General features: G+C 36.1%; 2 long non-coding RNA genes across 2 annotated transcripts; both read left to right on the top strand.

Annotated features, from left to right (window-relative positions):
• Window positions 1-474: 474 nt before the first annotated feature.
• On the top strand, window positions 475-1,433 carry LOC108198853 (uncharacterized). The gene is made up of 4 exons (XR_001802194.2): window positions 475-767; window positions 1,062-1,136; window positions 1,204-1,256; window positions 1,366-1,433. It is a non-coding gene; the product is annotated as an uncharacterized LOC108198853 (long non-coding RNA).
• Window positions 1,434-1,971: 538 nt separating this feature from the next.
• LOC135149762 (uncharacterized) lies at window positions 1,972-3,306 on the top strand. The gene is made up of 2 exons (XR_010287963.1): window positions 1,972-2,320; window positions 3,020-3,306. It is a non-coding gene; the product is annotated as an uncharacterized LOC135149762 (long non-coding RNA).
• The last annotated feature ends 16,356 nt before the right edge of the window (window positions 3,307-19,662 follow it).

The raw sequence follows: 19,662 nt of genomic DNA, 5'->3' as shown, positions 1-19,662 counted from the left end.
TCTATCCGAGAGTAGATACCCTTGACATGGTCGTCCATTTGTTTTTTCAGAGAAGTAAAAGAAGATTCAGCAACATGTTCTTGTAGAGACACCAGCTCTCCACTTCTGAATCTTGCATTCTTAGCATTCAATCTTTCAACTTCAGCTCTCGGAGTGGCCATTTGTTCCTGTAACAGATCTGTCTTGGTGTGTGCACTCACCTCACGAACATGCAAAGATTTTTCACTATCCTCTCGTGCATGTGTTTCGCTCGGTGTTTGCCTGATTTCACTCTTGTTTCTCACACCGTCACCAGAACCTGTATAAACAACCATAGTTCCCTGAGATGGAACTGTAGGAAGTGAAGGAACAAATTGTCCTTCCGAGGCCTGTGAAGGCAGGTGTACTTGCATGCTGCCAAGTATATCCTGATCCAAAAATAAAGAGAGATCAGAAAAGTTTTCATAAGACATGTTTTGAAAATCTTCAGTTATTAGGGCTTTTTTGTTTCGGATCTTCAGTTGTGGGCTTCGCTTTAAAGCTTCTTAATTCATTCACTGAAATTAGGGCTTGAGATTTATAGTTTCTTACAATTTATTTAAGAGATTCGAATTATGAGTTTCACTTTAACGTTGTTAATTTAGTGTCTCTGTTTGTTTCAAGGCTTCAATCAGATTGGGCTCCAATCCAATCAGGACTTCCGTCAAATTAGGGCTTTTCACTTTAATGGGGGCTTCAAATTGCTTGGATTGTGATTTAAGATACACTCCTCTCTCATATATTTGCTTGTAAGTATGTATCTTTGTTCTCTAAAATCTATGTTTGATTTTAAATATATGTGATTCTGTGTATATGAGTTTTCGTTTGTTCTATGTTGTCTTTGTCTATCTCTCTCATTCTCTTCCCCTCCCTCTCCTACTCTGTCTCCCCCTCTCTCACACACATTTAATTTACTATTTTACTTGCTAATACACACACACACACACACACACTCTACTACTCTGTTTCTCTTGTACAGATTCTATTATGTGTATTATGTATATTTATTATTTTTATTATATTGATACTAAAATAATCTCAAGTGCTTGACAAGCTTGATCGATAATATGAGCTCTGCCAGACCTCAGTTTCCTACCAAAGAGTACATGAAAACACAGGTAGATATCCAAAATTTTGCACCTAATTATATATCGTGAGTGATTTACTGACTTTTTGTTTCTATAGATCAAACTATCTGACCCTATACACTAATACACCAGTTATCACTGGAGAAATCGGTGCGCGAAAATCTTTAAACCCGTGCTTCCCTTCACGGGGAGTCATTTAATTTCTCCATTGGTAAAATGCATCCTGCAACTTTTGCTCATCATATTTACTATCTTTCAGGAAAGACTTTATGTTATTCTAAAATAGGGAGAACAGTCAAACAACTGTTATTGGTTGTCCTGGCGAACCAATCTGGACATGTGACATTTCTTGTCATGTAGCCTTCATCCACTGTTAACTTGATAAGGTTTTAGTTGTCAAGTTTGAGTTATAATCTTACATCTAAGAAAACCTTACTCAAGCAGGACTTTTCTATGCTGATTATAAACCCTGAAAAAAAAAAGATGTAATATACAAGCTAATGACTCCCCTGGCTTTGTAGATTTGAGTATAGGAACCTCGTAGGTTAACTTCTACTCTTGTACATGTGAAGAAAATGGTTTTTTAAATCAGCGTGATGTGTAGTTTAATGACCTTAGAATAGTTTAATATATTTAGGTCTCATATATTAATTCAGTTGGCTTGGCATCTGTCAGAAACATTAAGATGGGTTTGGCTAAGAATTTGGTTACTAGAATGAATGAGCATATATTTATATACTAGAACTCCGTCTTCTGTCTGAAATCAAAGTGCTTCCAGTTGGCCATATTACTCCCCCTACAATAATAAAACTGTAGCATGTCAATATTATTGAATCTTTATATATGTGAACTAATGAACTAAAAAATAGAGATTAGTGGTAAACAATAGAGATTAGTGGTAATGGGATATGCTTTCTTCTGGCACTTAAGCATCACTGTAGAAAATACTTATCATTCATAAAAGGGTCAAAGTGTAATTATATGATATAAACTTTATTCAGTTCTGTGTGTAGATAGCTTTCTCACAAATTTTGGTGTAGGGATATATATACTATATTCTATATACTCTGAAGTTTATATGTTTAACTTTATCGAACTGAGCTTAACTTTATATGTTTGTACTAGGCTACAACACCAAATTTGGAACAGAAGCTTGAAAAATTAGCTCCTGCAGATGCTGTTGCTGGTTTGATTGCTCCCTGTTTTGTGGAAAGGTTAGAGTCTACTTTTAAATATAATAAAATCATTTACAGGGATATACACAATCTTTAGAAAAGTATAATAATTTTCCAGTTTCAAGCTTTCGGCCTGCGGTTTGATAGAGAGCTGTTTGCTTTCAAATTACTCCTTTTAAAATGACACATGGATTGATGTTTTAATTGTACTAGAAGTGTATCAAGGTAGTTTCTTGTGTTGTGTCTTGGTGTACTTTTTGTAATTGATGAATAGCTAAGAGGACACCATTGTGATTAAATACCAATAAGAATGGACTAATCTGTCTACCACTATACAGGTTTGTAGGATTACATCAGTTGAATTCAATGGAATAAAAGATTTCCCCAAAATATGAAATTTGTCATAACTTAAAATGATGGAAGAGGAATAGTAGTTTCATGTGAGACATGCAAATCAGGTCATAGATCTATTTAACTAGCTACAACTATTACAATTATATTATAGTATAGTGATTTGGTTTGATTTGAACCTCTGCAGTTAATAGAAGTGTTTCAGCCTATATACCAATATTAATCATGGACAAAGTTTTTATCCTGTTTAGTTAATTTCATTATCTGCTGCAAATTTATTGTGTTATCTGTTTACTGTCCAACTAAATCCACATAATTTGAGTTGTTCAAAATAAGCATGGCTTATTTACCGGAGCTCGGCTTAGTAGTTGCATTGTATTGTTTCAGGGAAAGCCTAAGCCGTTAATGGATCAACCTAACAGAGTCAAAGACTTGACTGTTCCAGAATTTGGAACTCTCCAAGCTTGGGAAGTGCGAGCAAAATGCAAGAATATGTTTATTTATATAATAGTGTAGTGTACTGTGATGTTTGGTTGGATTTGTTTAATACTTTGATTTGGTTGGATTTGTTAGGTAGTTTGGTTTGGTTGGATTTGTTATAAACTTTGATTTGTATGAAAGAATAGTTTAATGTTGCAGTTGATATAGTAAAATATTGCAAAATTGTTATTTGATGTTGCAGTAGCACATATATATGTTGCAGTAAACAATTGACAAAAAGGGACCCACACGTGGGACCCGCGTGTGGGTCCCACTTTTTTTTAAAATCAGGAGGTCTAACGTAACATAAAATTGTAGTTGCAATAGGGTAGTTAGATGTTGCAGTAGCGTTGCTATTGTAACAGAAAACCTCATGTTGCAATAGATGACCATAATGTTGCAGTAGAGGCCTAGGGCAACATGAAAAAAAGCAACTTAAATTTTATGTTGCAATAGCCCTTTTTCAGGCTATTGCAACATAAATTGAGGTTATGGCATCATTTTTTTGATGTTGTTGTAGGCTATATATGGCGTAGTGTCCAGTTGCCTCTCTCACTTCTGTCAGCAGGGATCTAGTGCCAGTCATGTGCATTTATGCTCCACCGTCAAGCACCCAAACAACTCGAACAATTCCACTGGCACCCTGCAAAAGACAACTTGATTAAACATTCTTTAGGACCCATACTTGATTGGGTCCAGCAAATTTAAAGAACTGATTTCTAGCTATCAGGTACAACAACAGAGCTTTTTGGACTGATACATGGTTCAGACTTGACTGAACTTACTTTCTTAACAACAGCCTTGTAAACCTTAGTTTTAGGCTTTGGAACATAAGTCTCCTTCCTAACACGAGGAGGAGTAGCAGTCTTTGCCCTAGCATACTTTTTGTTTGTGTGTTGTCTTGGTGATGTGTTTTCATTTTTAGCATGCAAATTCTTAAAATAAGCAGACATAGTATTGAAAGCACAAAGCATACAATTATCAACACCACAAAATTTATGGCATGCATCAAATATAGGAGCAACAGGAATATCAATCACAGTAGTAGGAACATCAACATATTCTACTCTAACATTATTAACAGTTTTAAAGTTCTCAGTAGAATGACATCTATTGTCTCTGTTCTTACTATTCACAAAGTTATTAGGCTTGTTGAACTTAGTTCTTTCTGAGTTGACACCTAAACCAGCTTTAGGCAACCTAACATTGCCTTTCACTTTGATTGGTTTCAGGTTTGTCAGAATCTCATCTCTCTTAACATTACTCTCTTTCATTTTAAGGTCTTCCTGTTTGAGTTCATATTTAATGACAACAGGTGTCTCTAAAAGTGGTTCAGCTTCTGAGGATTTAAACAATGGTTGAGGGGAATCTTTTAAAACAAAAGGAATCCCTCTCTCCTCAGCACTCTTCTTAAAGGGAGTAATGTTACTAGCCTTACCTACAGATTTGTTATAGTCAAAGCCTATTCCAACAGTTCTCTTGATCTCTTGTTTATCATTCAATTCTTTGACTATAGTGGAAGCATCCTTAAAGGCTTTACACTTAACTTTCTCTTCGTCTAGCTGAAGTCTTAAGACAATCTCACTCTTCTCTAGAACTCTTACCTTAGCAAATTGTAATTTATAATCCATAGTCAGTTGTTCAATTTTAGGTTTCAATACTTTCATCTCATTTATTTTATATTCATGAATATCTAAGACTAAAGCATTAGTCTTAAGAGTGGCAGCTTTCAATTTTCTTATAGCATCATCTCTTTCAAGTCCTAATTGCATAAACATTTTAGGATCTACCTGAAAGCTTCCAGCAGGAGGAGGTGAAGATGATCCAGTATTAGCCATGAAAGCAACATTCCCTAGCTGCTCAACTTCATCACTATATGTATCATCCCAGCTTTTCCCGTCTGCAGATATGATTTGTGTTAGGTCCAGATACGATTGTAGAAGGGGGGGGGGGTAGAATACATTCGATACCAAATAATCGCGGAAGTGAATCTGATTGGAATATGACTTGTTAATCAGATTATAATTAATTAATATAACAATGTTTTAAGTCATTATATAATTAATATGGTTCAGTTTTAATGTCCACTAATGTTCGTAGAATAAATTCGACAGGGTATGTTAGGTCCTATGAACTCACTATATAAGTTAATATAGTGAACACAATCAATAAATCAGAATGACAATATAAGAGATTGAAAGCAGTAAACTCTTATTCACAAAGCTTGAATGGTTACAAAAACTCTCTCAGTGATTTATATATTATCACTAAGAGCTGCTAGGGTTCTTAACAATGTACTCGATAACTTAACTCATCTAGAGTAACCCTAATCTGTGTTTATATAGACACAGTTACAAAATAATCTCTGATTTGATATCCTATAAATCAGCTATGTATTCTATCAATCAAAGATTGCTACTGTTTTCTGTTTAGTTTCCATAGTCAGCAAATCACTCCTCCGCTTCTATCCTTCCTTGAAGTATATCCGCTTCTTCTTTCCACGTGTAAACTCTGACGAGTCTTGACTATGTAAACTCTGATCAGACTTTATCAAACTCTGGTCAGACTTTACTAAACTCTGATCAGCTTCCAGCTTAAACTCTGATCACTCCTGTTCTAAAACAAACTTTAAGAACATTAGTAATCATCAATTATATCTAACAATCTCCCCCAACTTGTGCATAAATATTTTATGTGCAAGTTAACAGATAATTGATGATGTCAAAACAAATAAGTCAAATGCAACAGAGTTTAGCTACATAACAGAAAACTTTTAAAACTTACAGATACTTTACTCCTTAGCTTCATAGACACCATGAGCTGTCTTTAGATATTCTCTGAGGAGTTCTCTTTCAGCTTCTGCAAGTGCTGTGATCATCTGTCTCTTGATCTCCCTTAGTTCTGGATCTGAAACTCCAGTTTGGTAAATTGCAGCTCTGAGATCATAGATCTTGTTTCTTCTCATGTCTCTATCCAGCCTGATATTGTAAGCTTTATCAGACTCTTCATTGAATGCAAGAGTACTGATTCCAGCTATTGTTTCTATTTTTGCTGAATTCTTTTTCATCTCAACCAGCTGTCCTTGATGATTGAAGTATTTAGGAATAAAAGGTCCAGCATTCTTGTTTCCTGTAATACCCATCTTTCTTCTGATTTGATCTTTGAGCAGATTAGAGATGTGTTGACATGACTTGTTCTTTACTTGAAATATGTGTGAGACATATCTCAATTCCTCCCAGTGTTTAGCATAGAGATCAGCTTCAATTACTCTAAACACTGTTCCATCAGACATGAAGTAGATAAGAATGTTATCACCTCTGTCATTCTTCACCAGTTGGACTGAATCAAGTTTGTCCATTCTTTCTTGCAATGCTCCAGTCTTGGGAGCACAGAGAGATGAGGGGTCTGTTGACATTGATCCTATACTCTGATCAAATTTTTCATATTTAGATCCCAGTCCTCCTTTATCTCTTCCTGCTTTTCGATGAGAGATTGGTTGAATTGAGCCCTTTTCAAAATTTATCTCAGTCATCAGACTTGGCTTTGCAAATCCTGGTAATGGAGTTGTTGTTGGTTTGAACACAGCTTGAGCCTTGTTAGAGGTTGTGTCTTTCTTTGTTTCCTTATTAACTTGAGCTGTGTCAGAGGTTAATTTTTCTTGTTGTGATTCTGCAACATGAGCTTTGTCAGAGATTGCAGCTTCTGATTTCATTCCCTTTACAACTTGATCTTTGTCAGAGGTTGTAGGCTTCTTCTGAGTCAACCCTTTTTCTAGGTGTTCATCTACTTTGCTTTTTCCCTTGGATGTATACTCATCTTCAGAGTATATCTTTTTGACTGGTAAACTCTGATCAGCAACAGTAGCTTCCTTGATCAGTATCCCTTTCTCCTTTGGTCTGGCAGTTGATTTTGCAGGTTTCTGAATTTTTCCTGAGGTTATAGCTTCAACATGTTCTTTCTTCAGTTCTGCTTCCTCTGCAGCAATCAACTCCAAATCCAATTTGGCTTCTGGATTTTCTTGTTCAAATATCAGTCTAGCAAGTTCTTCATCAGTCATTGGTTTATCTGATACAGCCACTGGTCTTTGCTTTGATCCAGATGTGACATTATGTGTTGGAACTGGAGCAGACTTTGAGCTTTGCTTAGACTTTGAACTGTCAGAGTTTGAAACTCTTCCACCAGTTGCAGCTTGAAATCTTTTGTTCTTTGTAAAGTCATCCACATCATCATCATCATCATTTTTCTTTCTCTTCAGAGTTTGAGAAGTAGTCTTGCATTTGACATTAGCTACTCTCTCCCCCTTTTTGACATCATCCTCATCAGGAATCAGTATTGAAATTATCAGAGAAAGTGAAGATTGGATGGCTTCAAGCTGTTTGGACATTGTGGATTGAGTAGACTCAATGGTGGACATCCTCTGTTCCAGAGATTGATTGGCAGACACCAGCTTCTTCATGTCTTCCTTTAGAGGTAGCAAATGCCTTTTCTTGTCCATATTCTGAGTTTCTTTAAAGTTGGCTACCTCTGTTCTAAGTCCATCTATAGACTTAGATGTCTGAGCATGAGCAGGATGAAATGTCTTCAGATAAAGAACTGTAGCTTTGAGACTTGACATGACATCAGAGTTTGTGATTTTATTCTCTGCCATAGATAGAAAATCTTCAGCTTTTGCTGGCTCCAGAGAATGCTGGTGGCTCAGCCAGAGTTTATCCCATACTTCATGAGGTGGATCAACCTGAAGATCCCTGGGAAGTGGCTCAGAGTTTGTGTTCAGAGTTTTCAATGACAGCATCTGACTTGTAGTTTTCTGGTGCTGTATCATGAATAATGGCACCCTCAGGAAACTTCAATGGAGAGTGAGGAATTGGAGTGGAGGGTCCATGATCAGATATTGGAATTTGAGAATCAGACACTGTTGTCTCAGCTTCAGCTGTAGATTGTTCCTTGCATATTATTTCCTCATCTACTTCAGATGAAGTAGAGGATGCTGTAGCAGCAGAGATTGGAACAGCTTGAAGGGGATGCACCATCAGAGCTTGAGATATATCAGTAAGTGAAGTGGATGGTGTTTGCTCTTCCTCAACAGTAAAATCTGTGATCTCAGTAATGGGCACCTTTGCCCTCTTAGGCTTGTTTGCCCTTCTTTTAAATCTAGTTGTCTTTGATTTAGGACTGGCCTGGGAAGGTTCAGAGTTTGTTGCAGGAGGGGCTTCCAGATCTTCATAATCATAAGCTGCAACAAGTCTCCTTCTTTTCTGCTTTGGTGGAGAAGCAGCTTCAGAGTTTAAAGTCTTAGAGACTGTATCAGAGTTTACAGGAGGAACTCTGTCAGAGTTTGCTGGCACATCAGAGTTTGACTTCAGAACTTGTGTAGCAACAGAGGTTCTGGTCTTCTTAGTGGAAGGGGCATCAGACTTTGTGGACTTTGATGGTTTTGGTGTAGATTTGGTGGAAGGGGTTTTGAGTGATGATCTGGTGGCTGTAGGAGAGACTGGAGGTTGTGGTTGTGGTGCTTGAGGCAGATTTAGCCTAGCTCTTAATGGAGCTGGAATTTGTAAAGGCCTGAGAACTGGTCTCTTCTCATCTTTAGATATGAGATCTTTGAAAACCCTTTTATGAAGTTTAAAAGGTTTGATCTCATCTGCAGCATCAAAAGCCACTTCTCCAACAGTGGCATTAAACAACAATTGGCAAAATCGTGAAAAATATATAATCTGACGATTTTCATGCATTCAGATTTTAACTGGTAGATGAATGTTAGTGGCATGGAGAAAAGAAAATAGTAATCATGAGCACAGTAAAACTTGTGCAGTTATAAATGCTGATTACACGTTCTCCTATGAAAATGTTTTACATGTAAACCCACTAACAATACAGCCGTTTGGTACACTCTCTTCACATTCTCTGAATATTTGAACTCCTGAAATTGTATGAGATTTTAAAAATCAAGATTAAATTCCTCGAATTTTAAACTCTGAGATTTAAAACAAAGAAAATAAATTTCTAAGTACCTCAGAATAAGACATAATGTTTAGAACATTCATCAAAAAATCAGAGTTTGTCATAAAATCCATAGCTCAATAATGTGCTTGTGAAATAATGTGTGTGATTTAACATATTAAATCAGAGACTAAAGAATTTCACAATTTCGTAATTATAAGGTAGACAAAAATAATTTATTTAAACTCTCAAGACATAGACAACAGACATACTCTGATGAAGAAATATATAAAATAAACTAACCCCCCTTTTTTTTTTTTTGCAGGACGCTTTTCAGTGTAAATGAATCACGACCTTTAAATATAATTTTGCAACAGTATTTCTCCAGTAATCAGAGATTGTGACTGGTCACCATAGATTATAAAATCTTAGCACTTACTTAATACCAGCAAATGTTTGGGTCTTCCCAGTCACTGTCATATAGACATCTAAGATCTCAAAGGAGTACTATGCTTATTTTCAGGGGTGTGTATAGTATCAGAGTTTATAATCACTGTCTATTTTACTGAGAGAAAATGCAAATTAATCAGTCTCACTTATAATTAAGATATGTGAAGTAATAGAGTCTCAATGATATCAACATGCATATAGTGTAAAATAGTAGCACAAAATTGAGATCAAGCTTAAAGAACTTAACTGAGATTCATGATTACTAATTCAGATCATGCTTCATAGTATCTTCACAGGTTATTTGTCTCAGAGAGTTAAAAATGAGGTCATTTATCAAGATTCAGAGTTTACAAACATCAGAGAATATCGTCAGAGAATGACAATCAGAGTATAACAAACAGAGTATATCATCAGAGAATGTCATCAGAGTTTAACAATCAGAGTATATCATGGCAAGTTTGTGAGCAATTCATATGGTAATTTGACAATTTAAACTTGAAGGATCTGACCATTGTGTTTACTCAGTTCCTGATATCATTCCTAGCTCATTCACCAGCTTAGTAAAGGTTGCTTCACTTAGTGGTTTGGTGAATATGTCTGCTAGCTGCTGTTCTGTGGGAACAAAGTGAAGTTCAATGGTTCCTTCCAGCACGTGCTCCCTTATAAAATGATATCTGATACTGATGTGCTTTGTCAGAGAATGTTGAACTGGGTTTCCTGTCATAGCAATAGCACTTTGGTTATCACAATAAATAGGAATTTTAGAAAAGGATAACCCATAGTCCAACAATTGATTCTTCATCCAAAGAATTTGAGCACAGCAGCTGCCTGCAGCTATATACTCTGACTCTGCTGTTGATGTTGAAATTGACTTTTGCTTCTTGCTGTACCAAGAAATAAGTCTTCCACCCAGAAATTGACAACTCCCACTTGTGCTTTTCCTGTCAATTTTGCAACCTGCAAAATCTGCATTAGAGTATCCAATTAGACTAAAATCCGATTCTCTAGGATACCATAGTCCCAATGATGTGGTCCCCTTGAGATATCTGAATATCCTCTTTACTGCAATCAGATGAGGCTCTCTTGGATCTGCCTGAAATCTTGCACATAGACATGTGGCATACATTATGTCTGGTCTACTTGCAGTCAGATAAAGCAAAGATCCAATCATTCCTCTATAGTTTGTGATATCCACTGATGCACCAGTATCTTTGTCTAGTTTTGTTGCTGTTGCCATAGGAGTAGTTGCAGCTGAACTGTCTTGCATACCAAATTTCTTCAAGAGATTTCTGGTATACTTGGCTTGATTGATAAAAATCCCATCTTCAGTCTGTTTAACTTGTAAACCCAGAAAATAACTGAGTTCCCCCATCATGCTCATTTGGTACCTAGACTGCATGAGCTTGGCAAATCTTTGACAGAGTTTAGCATTAGTGGAACCAAAAATGATATCATCAACATAGATTTGAACTAAAAGCAGATCATTACCATGATTCAAATAAAACAGGGTTTTATCTATGGTACCTCTAGTAAATCCACTTTCAAGAAGAAATTGAGCCAGAGTTTCATACCATGCCCTTGGAGCCTGCTTTAGTCCATAGAGTGCTTTGTCCAATCTATAAACATAGTCTGGATGCTTTGGATCCACAAAGCCTGGAGGTTGTTCAACATATACCTCTTCATCCAGTTTCCCATTAAGAAAAGCACTCTTGACATCCATCTGGAATACTTTGAACTTCTTGTGAGCAGCATAGGCCAGAAAGATTCTAATTGCCTCCAATCTTGCAACTGGAGCAAATGTCTCATCATAATCAATACCTTCCTGTTGTGAGTACCCTTTTGCCACAAGTCTTGCTTTATTCCTTGTAATTACACCTTCACTATTTGTTTTGTTTCTGAAAACCCATTTTGTACCAACTATGGATCTATCTTTAGGTCTTGGTACTAGGGTCCAGACTTTGTTTCTCTCAAACTCATTTAGCTCTTCTTGCATTGCTTGAATCCAGTCAGCATCTTGAAGAGCTTCCTCCACCTTTTTAGGTTCTGTTTGTGACAGAAAGCAATGATGTAAACACTCATTTGCTGTAGCTGTCCTTGTTTGCACACCTGCTTCTGGATTTCCAATTATCAAATCAGGTGTGTGAGATTTTGTCCACTTCCTAGCATGTGGAAGTTGACTACTTTCATCATTGGATCCTCCCCCTTGATCCATGCTCTCTTGATTCTGTTGATCATTCTCTGTAGCTCCCCCTAAATTTGTGCTATCAGAGTTTGAATCAGTATTCTCTGATGAGTTTGAGTCAGCATTCTCTGATGAGTTTGAGTCTTGGGTAGAGTCTGAAACAGTCTGATGCTCCCCCTCAACATTTTCTTCATCATCATGAACCTGTAAATTTTCACCAGAGTTTGCTGTATTTTGTTCACAGTCAGAGTTTGACTGTTCATCAGAGTTTGTCGAATCAGAGAATATTTCTTCATTTTCAAAATGCAGTTCTTCATGATCATCCATGTCTGCTAAACCCATAATTCTCTTGTCATCAAATGACACATGTATGGATTCCATGATCACTTTGGTTCTTAGATTATAGACTCAGAAGGCCTTTGTTGTCAGAGGATAACCTACAAAAATGCCTTCATTAGCTTTTAGATCAAACTTGGTAAGCTGTTCTGGATGAGTCTTCAATACAAAGCATTTGCACCCAAATATATGAAAGTACTTCAGATTTGGCTTCTTTTTCTTCACCATCTCATATGGGGTCTTGCCATGCTTATTAATCAGTGTTGCATTTTGAGTGAAACAAGCTGTTTGAACAGCTTCTGCCCAGAAATAAGTAGGTAATTTAGCCTCATCAAGCATAGTTCTGGCAGCTTCTATTAGAGTCCTGTTTTTCCTTTCAACTACACCATTTTGCTGTGGTGTACCAGGTGTAGAAAATTGTTGCACTACACCTCTTTCTTTGCAGAACTCTTCCATTGTTGAATTTCTGAACTCAGTTCCATTATCACTTCTAATGATCTTTACTTTGTCTTCAGATCCATGGTCCAGTTGCTTCACATGATCCATCAGATGCAGAGCTGTTTCATCTTTAGAGTGAAGAAAATATACCCAAGTGTATCTGGTATACTCATCAACAACGACAAGAGCATATTTCTTCCTTGCAATGGATGGTACATTAACTGGTCCAAATAGATCAACATGTAGAAGACAATATGGCTTCTTTATTGAGAATTCAGTCTTACTCTTGAAGGATATCTTTCTCTGCTTGGCTTTTTGACATGAATCACATAATCCATCAGATGTGAGTAGTGATTCAGGAAGTCCTCTCACAAGCTTTTTCTTTATAAGCTCATTTATGGAGTTGAAATTGAGATGTGAGAGCTTCTTATGCCACTTCCAACTTTCTTCTGCAGAGATTCTTGTAGATAAGCAAATTGCTTTTCCTTCAGAGTTTGTAGGCAAGTGAATTTCATAAATATTTCCATGTCTGTGAGCAGTTACTGCCACCTTGCCTGTTGACTTGCTTACTATCTCACTGTGTTCTTCATAGAAATCAACATGATATCCTCTGTCACAGATCTGACTGACAGAGAGTAAATTGTGTTTTAGCCCTTGAACAAGAGCTACATTTGATATGATGACATTTCCAAGATTGATGTTGCCATATCCCAGAGTCCTTCCTATGTTGCCATCTCCATAAGAAACACTTGGGCCAGCTTTCTCCACAAACTCTGACAGCAGGGCCTTATTTCCAGTCATGTGTCCTGAACATCCACTGTCCAAGACTAGGATATTCTTCCTGTTTCCCTTCAATCACAAAGACCACTAATTGTTAGTTTTAAGGACCCAGACTTGCTTGGATCCCTTGGTCTTATTAAGTTTGTTAGCTTTTGCAGCGGAATTATCATTATCAGAGTTTGAGCTAACAGACTTTGGAACAGAGTTTGTACTAGAAACAGATTTTGTACTTGCAGAATTTTTATTAACCTCTTTCAAAGAAGGTTTCAATTGATAATAACCATAATACAAACTATGATATTCTTTGCAAGTATAAATAGAATGCCATAAACTACCACAATGAAAACATGGATCTTGTGGTTTATATCTAATACTACTTTTTCTAACTCCAGACTTTGTAGGTAAGGAGTTAATGTCCTTGTTCTTCCTGCAAAAATTAGCAAGATGATTAGTATTTCCACAGTTATGGCATGTCTTCCTAGGTGCATTTGGAATAGGCATGTAGTTATTACTCTTGTCTATTCCAACCTTGCCATTTCTATTTTTCCTAGGCTCCTTGTCTTTGTTATCAGACTTTACTTCTTTAAGCTTGTGCTTAAGCTGTTTCTGAGTCATCAATCCTATGTTAACCTGTTTGGGCTTATCAGATTTTAAATTGTTGTTAATCTCTGATTTTGGTCTACTCTGTTTAGACTTAGAGGATTCAGCAACAAATTTAACAGGTTTAACCTTAGGTTTTTGAGTTTTAACAAACTCTGTTTTTGATGACTCAGCTTCTGAGTTATCAGTGTAACCTAGTCCCTTCTTCCAGTTTCCACTACCTAAGATATCCTGAGTAGTTTTGCCTGAATTAGTCCATGTTTTAATAATATCCCTTTCCTTAGCAAGTTCTGATTGAAGAGATGCATACCTCTTTAATAATTCATCTTTGACAATGACAGCATCATCTCTTTCTTTCTGAACTTCTAACATCTGAACTAATTCTTTTTCTAGATAATCATTCCTTTTCTTTACACTTAGAATTTCAGATTTTAATCTTTCATTCTCAAAAGTCTGATCTCTAAAGCTGATATGCAAAGTTTTAAGGAACAATCTTAACTCAGTTATATCTTCAGTATCAAAGGCAAGAGTAGAATGAGGTACCTTAGCAGTAGATTCAGAGTTGTTGTCAGTGTTTGCCATCAGAGCATAATTGACTTCTTCTTCTGAATCAGATGTATCTGTCCAGTTTCCTTTCTTGGTGATAAAGGCTTTTTCCTTTTCTTTCTTGGCTTTCTTGCATTCAGATGCAAAGTGACCCTTTTCACCACAGTTGAAACAGGTATACTTGTCAGCTTTTCCAGCTTTCCCTTCCTTGCTCTCATTCTTCCTAAAGTTCTTCTTATCATAAACTCTGTCAGAGTTTCTGTCTTTCCTTGAAAAACTTTTGCCTTTGTTGAACTTTTTGTAGGCCAACTTCTTGAAGCTTTTCACCATCAATGCTGCTAACTGCATCATCTCATCATCACTTTCTTCAGAGTCTGAGGGAACATCAGAGTTTGAGTCATCAGAGTTTGATGACTCAATGTCAGACTTTGTGACATGAGCTTTTCCTTTGCTCTTAGCAGCTTCCTCTTGAACTTTCAGAGCAACAGACTTTGATTTTCCTCCATGGCGTTTGCTCCTCTGCTCCATCTCAAGTTCATGAGTCTTCAGTCTTCCATAAACATCATCAAGAGACATTTTTCCAAGATCAAGATTGTCTCTTATTGTAGTGACTTTCAAATCCCATTTTTCAGGAAGAGCCAGAAGGAATTTGAGGTTTGAGTCTTCAAGATCATATTCCTTGTTCACCGGAGATAAGTCATTCAACAGTTTGACAAATCTGTCATACAGATCTGTCAAGGACTCACCAGATTTTGAATCAAAGTGCTCATACTCCTGTGTAAGGATTGTTTTTCTGTTTTTCTTTATGGCCTGAGTTCCCTGACATCTGGTTTCCAGAGCATCCCAGATTTGTTTAGCAGTTTTGCACCCAATCACTCTATTAGACATTGCATTATCAAGGGCACTGTGCAGAAGGTGTTTCACCTTAGAGTCTTTACCAATTGACAAGATGTCCTCAGGGGTATAATCTTTCTTTTCTTTTGGAACCATCTTCTGAGGTTCATCTGCAAGCCCAACAGAGAGCTTGGTGGGCATATGTGGTCCATCATATATCCTGTCAAGGTATTCTGGATCAACAGAGTCTAGGAATATGATCATTCTTTCTTTCCAGACTGGATATTCAGATGCCTTAAGGATTGGAACTCTAAAAGATGAAGCTTGTGATTTTTCAGACATGATTGTGATTAAGATCTCACTGTAGTTATCTTAACAGAGCTCGCTCTGATACCACTTGTTAGGTCCTATGAACTCACTATATAAGTTAATATAGTGAACACAATCAATAAATCAGAATGACAAGATAAGAGATTGAAAGCAGTAAACTCTTATTCACAAAGCTTGAATGGTTACAAAAACTCTCTCAGTGATTTATATATTATCACTAAGAGCTGCTAGGGTTCTTAACAATGTACCCGATAACTTAACTCATCTAGAGTAACCCTAATCTGTGTTTATATAGACACAGTTACAAAATCAATCTCTGATTTGATATCCTATAAATCAGCTATGTATTCTATCAATCAAAGATTGCTACTGTTTTCTGTTTAGTTTCCATAGTCAGCAAATCACTCCTCCGCTTCTATCCTTCCTTGAAGTATATATCCGCTTCTGAGCTCTTTCCACGTGTAAACTCTGACGAGTCTTGACTATGTAAACTCTGATCAGACTTTATCAAACTCTGGTCAGACTTTACTAAACTCTGATCAGCTTCCAGCTTAAACTCTGATCACTCCTGTTCTAAAACAAACTTTAAGAACATTAGTAATCATCAATTATATCTAACAGGGTATATTCTAGATTAGTGATTAAAACAACCGGGTTATCAAAGCACAAAAAACTGTGGATATAACGATCAAGCAAGTTACGAACAACTTGAAAGCTTTACAAATGCTTTGATTTACAAAGTGATGAACACTTAGAAATGAAGAAACTAAGCCATATATATAGGCAAAGCTTTGTACTTGTAAGACAAAGGAAAGACAAGACAAATACAAGTAGAAAAGACAATCTAGCTTGGGCAAGACAAACAATAAGCAAGGGAAGACAAATTCAATTGCCTAACAAGCTAAAACACAACAGTAAGACAATTACTTAGAAGGGCAAGACAATCGAAATGTCTTGATCACACATCATTTTCGGTAGGACAATTAATTTTCTTGGCACACACCATTCGGCCAGACAATTGATTGTCTTGCTGTCACTCAAACAAACGGACAGACAATTTGATTGTCTTGGCAGTGGCATTTCGGTAGGACAATCTTTTAGGATTGTCTTGCTGCTTCATTCTTTCATTCGGTCAGACAATCACAAAAGATTGTCTTGGCAGTTGATTCATGAAATCAGTAAGACAATTTGGGACAATTGTCTTGCAAGCCATACATATTTCGGTAGGACAATCTAAAGAGATTGTCTTGCTGATTCCTTTACCATTTGGTAAGACAAATCAGATTGTCTTGCTGCCATTGTGTAGGTGATTTAAATGCAATTTGAAGTTTATATTTAATAGAAAATTATCCACTTAATTAAGTTAATTATATAAACTCATAAATTAAATTAATTCGATAATGAATTAATTTAATAAATAAATTACATAATTAATATAATTATTTGAGAAGTGAAATAATAGTCCATTGAATATTTAATCACCTAATCTTCAGTAGAACTGCTTCTTGTCTTCTTTAAACTTTAATAACTCCTTGATTTGTCGATCGATCGAACTACCACTTCTGCTTGACTTCAAATACTTAATTTGAATAACTGATACACAGATGTACTGTCTGGTTCATCTGTATCTAGTTAAATCAAATATTCTTCATCAAATAAACAATAGGAATTTGGTTTGTTCGTCGAGTCTTCGTCTTGTAAGTACTTCTTCATTGAATGGAATCTTCTAATAAAATAAAGTATAGAAACTTTATATCTTCTGAACTCCTGGACGTGCCACAAAAGATTATTTGTGCACTGAGGCTTGAACATATTAATGAACTTCTTTCAGTGGTGTGCAGCAGCATCCTGGAATTCTTCTGACATATAATTCCCATAAATCATTTGATGTTCTTCGTACGGATTCCGATGACTTGCTATTTACTGAGCTTTCTTATCTGAGTTGAGCTGAACCTCTTAAATACAAAGGGTTAATTATCAAGTTGGTCACTGAAGTGGGCTTAATGTATCAAGTTGGTCACTCAACTCAAAACGGTATCAAGATGGTCACTAAAGTCATCATAAATATCAAACAAGTATCTTGAAATATGAGTTTAAGTAGTAAAAATATTATTTATAAAGTTTTACACATTATTTTTAAATTTTACCACAACCAGCTCAAAGGTTATGACTTCTAGTATTTAAAATAATATATTTATATTTTATCAAGTTTATTTATTATTTATATTTTATTATATAGTTATTTTCTTTGTTTTAATTAAAAATAAATAATTAATAAACTTAATAAAATCTAAATATATTATCATAAATATTAGAAGTCATAACCTTTTGCATGGTTTTGGTAATATTCAAAAATAATGTGTAAAACTTTATAAATAATATTTTTACTACTTGAACTTATATTTAAAGTTACTTGTTTGATATTTATGGCCACTTCAGTGACCATCTTGATACAGTTTTGAGTTCAGTGACCAATTTGATACATTAAGCCCACTTCAGTGACCAACTTGATAATTAACCCTAAATAATACAAATAGGCTGAACATATGCCTTTCAGTTTGCTTTTGAAGCTTTGACCTCCAGAAGTACCCTAATGCTTTCTCACTAAGGCATCATACTTCTGCTTTAGCTCATCGTACGAATCCTTTCTCTTTCCTTGAACCTTGGGTTGCTTGCATTCAGTTGCAGAGTGTCCCGGTTCACCACTGTTGAAACATTTAAACTTGGTTCGATCCACCATCCCAGTCTTGTATCCTCCTTTGCTCGTAGAATAACCTCCCTTCTGAAACTTACTAGCAGTAGGTTTGCATTTGTAGGAAGGGTTCTTCCAGAATCTCATGTTTCCAAACTTCTTGGCAAACAGTGACAGAGATTGATCTTCTAACAGTTCTAGCTCTTCCATTGTATAGAACTCATCAACACCACTGGAAGAAGCAGTTTGACCCATCTTAGGTACAACAAATTACTGAGTGGTTTTAGAAGGAACAACAACATCCTTCTTTTCTTCCGGTGCAGGTGATTCAACAACTAGAGCTCTCGATTGATTCAGTGTTTTACCCCAGCCATATCTCTGCTTAGACTGAACTTGTTCTAGTTCATATGTTTTCAGAACCCCGTAGAGTTTTTCCAGAGATATCTCATTCAGATCACTACTTTCCCTGATTGCAGTGATTCTGTGTTCCAGATGTTCAGGAAGTGTTAGGAGAAACTTCATGTTGACCTCTTTATTGTCGTAGTATTTCCCATTCAGATTTAAATTATTTATCAATTTATTAAGTCTGATAAACACTTCTGAAATCCCTTCGCCGGGATTGGAACCAAACTGTTCATACTGAGCCATCAGTATCTCTTTCTTGTTTTCCCTGACTTCTTCTGAGCCTTCGTTTATGATTTCTAGAGTATCCAAGATTTGCTTCGCGTTCGTACAATTAACAACAGCATTGTACATGACAGGGTTTAGGGATTCAACTAAGATCAGTTGAAGAGCATCATCTAGGTTATCTGCTCGCTCTCTTCATCTGTGTACTCAGAAAGTTCTTTCGGAATAGTTTTATGAGGTATTAGCACACCATCCTCTTCGTGTGCTGGAATGAGTTTCATCGTTGTAGAAACACCCTTGTTTAGAATCCCGATGTATTTTCAATTTGCAGTGCGGAGGAATAGTAACATGTCCCTCTTCCATAGGCCAAAGTGTTCATTGCTGAACGGTGGGATAGAAAACATGAAGGCAGTTCCTTATTGAAAGGACATCTTCGATAAAAAGATTATTTTGATATTTGCATAACTTACATAAAATTTAAATTCACTTAGAATCCTCTCCAATAGGACATCTTTATTTAATTGATCTTGTCAAAAGTCAAATGGTCAAACTAGCTCAAAAAGAATTTCCAAAATTATATTTATATCATATAAATATAAATGATACTCCTTGTTTACAAAAAGATTTTCAATATTTTTCTAAGGAGTATTCAAAGTTTTTACACCGCAATTTATCGGACGAGAAATATCGATTAATGGTATCTTCTTGTTTTACAATTGCGAAAGCAAAAATGCAAAAGAAGCTTGAACAAGGAATATACATTCATTATATTCTTTAGAACACTCTTTTGACATT

Source organism: Daucus carota, chromosome 9, assembly GCF_001625215.2.
Source record: "Daucus carota subsp. sativus chromosome 9, DH1 v3.0, whole genome shotgun sequence".
In the NCBI taxonomy this organism is placed as follows: Eukaryota; Viridiplantae; Streptophyta; class Magnoliopsida; order Apiales; family Apiaceae; genus Daucus; species Daucus carota.
This window is presented reverse-complemented; position numbering and strand designations above follow the sequence as displayed.